The sequence below is a fragment of the Erinaceus europaeus genome, chromosome 12 (genome assembly GCF_950295315.1).
Source record: "Erinaceus europaeus chromosome 12, mEriEur2.1, whole genome shotgun sequence".
Lineage (NCBI taxonomy): Eukaryota > Metazoa > Chordata > Mammalia > Eulipotyphla > Erinaceidae > Erinaceus > Erinaceus europaeus.
The window spans coordinates 19,070,456-19,076,586 of NC_080173.1; the positions used below are offsets into that span (position 1 = coordinate 19,070,456).

The 6,131-nt window shown below is 39.9% G+C and overlaps 1 pseudogene; it reads left to right on the plus strand.

Moving 5' to 3' along the window:
- Positions 1-1,716: 1,716 nt before the first annotated feature.
- Positions 1,717-5,453, plus strand: LOC103113756 (nascent polypeptide-associated complex subunit alpha-like; annotated as a pseudogene).
- Positions 5,454-6,131: the final 678 nt, after the last annotated feature.

The window sequence follows — 6,131 nt, forward strand, 5'->3', positions numbered from 1 at the left end:
ACTACCCTGCCTCTCATCCTGTCTTTAAGATATTGTGAGAACTATGGTAGTTATCTGTTGGGGAGGGGGAAAGGAATAGAGAATTTATGTGGTGGGATCAGTGTGGACCTATACCCTTAAAATTTCATAATCTTAAAAACCACTATCAGATAAAAAAATAACAGCAATCAAATTTACATTCTATTGAAGGTCAATTTTATGCCAGGTGATTATTTGGAATCATATAAGGAAAAGGCTCTTATCCTAATTTCACAAAATAAGAAACTAAGAAATAGAAAATTACTTCATTTTGGGTCCGGGAGGTTGATGCAGTGAATTAGGAAGCATGAGATCCTGAATGTGACCCCCAGCATTCATGTTCCAGAGTGATACTCTATCATGCTCTCTCCTTCTGTCTTGTGTTAATAAATAAATAAAACTTAAAAAAAAGAAAAGAAAACTAAACCATTGATGCTGGGTGGTGGAGCACACATACTAGTAAGTGCAAGAACCTGGGCAAGAATTCAGGTTTGAGCCCCTAGCTCCCCACCTGCAGGGAGAATACTTCACAACTGGTGAAGCAGGTCTGCAGCTCTCTCTCTCTCTCTCTCACTCTCTCTCTCTCTCTCCCTCTCTCCCTCTCTGTCTCCCCTCCTCTCTCAATTTCTCTCTGTCTTATCCAATAAAAGTGGGAAAAATGGCCTTCAGGATCTGTGAATTTGTAGTACTGGCACTGAGCCCCAGCAATAACCCTGGAGGCAAAAAAAAAAAAAAAGAAAGAAAGAAATTCAAGGGAGCTGGGTGGTGGCACACCTAGTTGAGCGCACATGTTAACAATGCGCAAAGACCCAGCTTTGAGCCCCCAGCCCCACATGCAGGAGAAAGCTTCACGAGTGAAGCAGGGCTGCAGGTGTCTGTTTGTCTTTCTCCCTCTCTATCGCCCCCTTCCCTCTTGATTTCTGGCTGTCTCTAGCCAATAAATAAAAATAAAAATAAAAACTTTTAAAAGATACTTTGAAAAAAATCTCTTATATCATCCGAGGCTGAGGTTAAGCTTTGGGAACACACACAGACTTCCAGGTTATTATTATTATTAGTAGTAGTAGTAGTAGTAGTAGTAGCAATGGTTTATAGTAAATACAGTTATTGATACATATGTAAACTTTCTCAATTTTCTGTAAAACACTCTCATCCCCTAACCTCCTCCACCATCATGCACCAGGATCTGAAAGCCCCACCTTCTCCCATTCCATAGGGAGTCTTTTTGTTTGGGTGGTGGTTTCTTTTGCTATGCAGAAGTTTTTCAATTTGATGTAGTCTCACTGGTTTGTTTTTGTTTTTGTCTTCCTTGTAATTGGACTTGTGTCATTGAAGATGCCTATAAAACTTAGATGGAAAAGAGTTCTGTCAGTATTTTCCTTTAAGTATTTGGTAGTTTCTGGTCTAAAATTCAAGTCATTGATCCATTTGGAGTTTTGTGTGTGGTGAAATGTAGTCGTTCAGTTTTATTCTTCTGCATGTCTCAATCCGATTTCCCCCAACACCATTTGTTGAAGTGATTCTCCTTTCTTCATCTGATATTTTGGCCCCCCTTGTCAAAATTTTACACATGTACCAACAACTGTATTTCCTGCTGACTGTAACCCATTAATCCCTCCAGTAAAATATTTTTTAAAAATTATATGTCCCCCTTCGCTCTCTTTCTGCCGCCATCTTGGTTCTGCATTCCCGCACAAAATGCCTGGCAAAGCCACAGAAAGTCTCTGCTACAGTGCAGGACACAGGCTGACAGGGTCTGGAACAGAATCTGATAGTAATGAGTCAGTACCAGAGCTTGAGGAACAGGATTCCACACAAGCAACCACACAACAAGCTCAGCTGGCGGCAGCAGCAGAAATCAATGAAGAACCAGTCAGTAAAACGAAACAGAGCCGAGCCAGAGTGAAAAGAAGGCACGAAAGGCTATATCCAAACTGGGTCTTCGGCAGATTACAGGGATTACAAGAGTCACTATCCGAAAATCAAAGAATATCCTCTTTGCCATCACAAAGCCAGATGTCTACAAAAGCCCAGCATCAGATTCCTACATAGTTTTTGGAGAAGCAAAGATTGAAAATTTATCTCAGCAAGCACAACTAGCAGCTGCTGAGAAATTCAAAGTTCAAGGTGAGGCTGTCTCAAACATCCAAGAAAACATGCAAATTCCAACTGTACAAGAGGAGAGTGAAGAGGAAGAGGTTGATGAAACCGGTGTGAAAGTTATGGGCATAGAATTTGTCATGTCACAAGCAAATGTCTCAAGAGCAAAGGCAGTTCGAGCCCTGAAGAACAACAGTTATGATATTGCGCCACGTGCACTTAACCAGCTGCGCTACCGCCCGACTCCCTAGTCATGATATTGTAAAGGCCATTATGGAAACAGCCAGGGGGAAAAATACTTCTGGGGTATCCAAGAGTATCTTCAGCTTGTGGATTGAAATTTGTACTATTTCTATTATTAATAAATCTAGGGCTCTTGTTGGAATATATATATGTGTGTGTGTGTGTATGTGTGTGTGTGTGTGTGTGTGTGTGTATCCATAGATGTAGGGACTTGCAGGGTTTTTTCTTGATAATTTTTATTAAAGAGTTATTATTTATTTTCATAAGGGTGAAAATGATAGGAATACTGTTCACTTCTGGCATCTATTGTATAAGGGCCTTTGGAGTCTCAGGCATGCACACTGTGAGTTTTCATTGAGAGATCCAGTTCTCCTCAGCCTCAGCTTGGCAGGATTTATAATACAGGCCTCAGTCAATGAACACTGAACACAATGGTCAGGGTAGATATGCCACCCAAACTCATTCACATAGTGAATTATAAGAGCTTTGCAGAAAAACTGGGAGTTTTTCCCCTGCATTTGGAATTACTGTCACTGTGCTTAAGAAAGAAAGGGAGACATTGAAGACTGTTAAGCTAATCTCTGAAAGATGAAAAGGAGTTAGATCCTGGCCACTTAATTGAAACCCTGAATACACCATACCTGAAGACAAATTAGTTTTAATCTTTTAAGTCACATGATTCAGTAATCTCCCTTTTGGCTTAAAACTGCAAGGTTAAACATTTCTTTTCATTAAAAATAAAATGTAGTTCATTCAAAAGCAAATGATATTTCATTCAAAAATTAGCTGTACACTGACATAAACATGACACAATTAAAAAGAAAAAGAGCCTCATCTCTTCCTTTCATGTGGTCAAAGAATATTTCATCTGCTGACTAGTAGAGTCCACAAATAAAATCATGACATTAACAAGGTATTTCCATGCGCAGACTGAAAGATTTATAGAAGGATGGCTCATGAAACTAAATGCACAAAGAAAAGGCATCTGCCCAGTCATTGCTCTGTTCTTGCCTTTATCTTGTTGTTTTGAGATATGACTTTAATATGTTCTCCCCATAGATTGAATTTTTGTATGATATGGTTAATCATTTTCAAACTTATGAAGTCAATACAATACAATTTGTGTCTTGCAGAAAATTTTAATGCATTATGTTCTGAGTGAACTCATCCATAATTATCCATTTGTTAAATGTAGCTAGCATGTATCAAGGCCAATTTTCATGGTTGATAATTTTTTCTACTTTGTTAGTATAAATAATTGTTTATAGATTAGTTGTCACCACATGCATACAGTTTCTTATCTCTCTCTCTACTAGGTGTCTATCCACAACTGATTGACACCTTCACCACCACAGTGCACTGTGCTCTCAATATCCTTTCAATTCCCTCCAGTCTCCCCCCTTTAGAGTCCTTGGTTGTGCTGCAACAGATAGTCCAGGCTTCACCCTGTAGTATCCCTTTCTTTGTTCCTTACTCTCTACTTGTGGGTGAGATCATCTGGTATTCATCCTTTTCCTTCTAGCTTATCTCACTTAACATAATTCCTTCAATTTCTACCCCAGATGTTGCGAAGGAGAATATTTCATCATTTATTAAAGATGAACAGTACTGCTTTATGTATATACACCATACTATCTAAACCACTCATCTATCATTTGACATTTGGAATGTTTCCACATTTGGCCTTTAACAAATGGTACTACAATGAACATAGGTTTGTACAGATGTCTTAGTGTTCTTTGGATAAATTCCTAGGAGAGGAATTGGCAGATTCCCAATGGTTTGAGTATCTCCAAATCTCTAAATTCTTTTCTATAGGGGCTAAACCAGCTTACATTCCCACCAACAGTATAATAGGGTTCTTTTGTCACCATGTCCTTGTCAGCACTTGATTCTGTTCTTAATGTATGGCATTCCCATAGGTGTGAGGTGTTATCTCATACAAGTTATTTTTTAAAGCACACTTGCTGTGTCCCTTGTGGTTAATTCTGCCCTACACACATTCACATACTAATCAGGACATTTTTAGAATCAGCACAGTCCCAAATTCTAGAAGTTGAAACCATTCCTCCTGATATCTTTTTTCACTATCAACATTCTTCAAAAAGTTTCCTTTCTCTCTCTCTCTCTCTCTTTCTCTCTCTCTCTCTCTCCTTCCCTCCCTCCCTCCCTCCCTTCCTCCTTCCCTTCCTCCCTCTCTCTCTCTCTCTCTCTCCCAGCTTAATAAGCTATTTTTTTTCTCTCTCTTGGCTTAATGAGCTAAACTTGGAAGCCAGGTGGTACTGGATCCAAATGCCAGCTCTCACTATTTCTAGCTCTAAGAACCAAGTTTGTTTTGGCGTCAGTGAATCAAGTGTAAAATTCAGACAGTGTGATGAATCTTATTGACTTATGAAGATGAAAGCTCAAATAGGAGAATGCATGGAGGACCACTTGCAAGGAGTCTGGTTCATTATAATGGGCTTGAGATCATGTCACATGGGGTAGCACACAGTAAGCAGGCTGTAGGGACCAGGTCACCTAAGATGGACTCTGGTCTGTGTTCCTAACCAGCAGAGTAATTTAGGCATGCAACTTAATTTCTCTTCCTCTCTGTTATTTTCTCTTAAAGATAGGACAATAAATACTTCTCTAGATGACTCTCTAAAGATTAGGAGACATGGTACATACAATAATTGTAATTTAATAAGTAGATCATATTGTATAGAAATAATATTATCTTTTTAATTGCCATTTTTCACAATATACAGAAAATTACTTTCAGTTCATCTTAATACTTTATTTGTTATAATTTTAAGTAACTCTTTTTGAAAGATAATTACCAAGTAAAGGTGAAGTTGTCAAGAATAGTACAAAAAAGTCTTGGATTTCCTCCTCTCAAATCCCCTAATAATCAACGTATCATATTTACTCTATTATCCGTATACTCTGTACTTACAGCAATGTCTTCCATCACTTCTGAATGCTACAGTGTTCTTCCACAAATAAGGGCATTTTCCTATAAAATCAACAGCCAAACCTCCCAGTTGAAACAATATGTTGTGTTGCTGGAAAAGTCAGACAGAAGAAAAGTTTACCGCAACTGTGGATGAAAGGAAAGAATGAAAGACTGAAGCCAATGATATTCAGTCAAAAGACAGAAGATAAAGGGTAGATCCAATTGCTCACTTGGGTAGTGAGCTATTTTGCCTTGGGCTCAACTCAGGTTCAAGTTTGGTCCTCCACTGCGTTGAAGGAAGCTTCGGTGGTGTGCTCTCTTTTATTCTCTCTCTCTCTACCTCTCTGTCTCCACCTAAAAAACAAAACACAAACAAAAAAACCCCACAAGAATCAATAGCTCTGTTGCCTTGCAGATTATGTAGCAAAGCAATAACAACAACTTATTTTTAATGTGAAATTGGGGGGCTTGGATAATGCAACAGATGCCACAGGGCATAGTAACAGGTTCAAAGATGCATCAGATGCCCTAGCCCCACTGAACAGCCCTTCCTGGGGGGGGGGGGAGGAAGAAGGGAGAGGGAGGGGGAGAGGGAAAGAGGGGGAGAGAGGGGAGGGAGAATAGGGGAGAGGGGAGAGGAGAGGAATGGGGAGGGGTAAGAGATACGGGGAAGAGAGAGGGGGAAGAAGGGGGAAGAGAGAGCAGGAAGAGGGGGAAGAGAGAGGGGGAAGAGGGGAAAGAGAGGGGAAGAGGGAGGAAGAGAGAGGGGAAGGGAAGAGAGGGAGGAGAGAGGGGGAAGAGTGGAAAGAGAGGGGAAAGAGAGAGGGGGAAG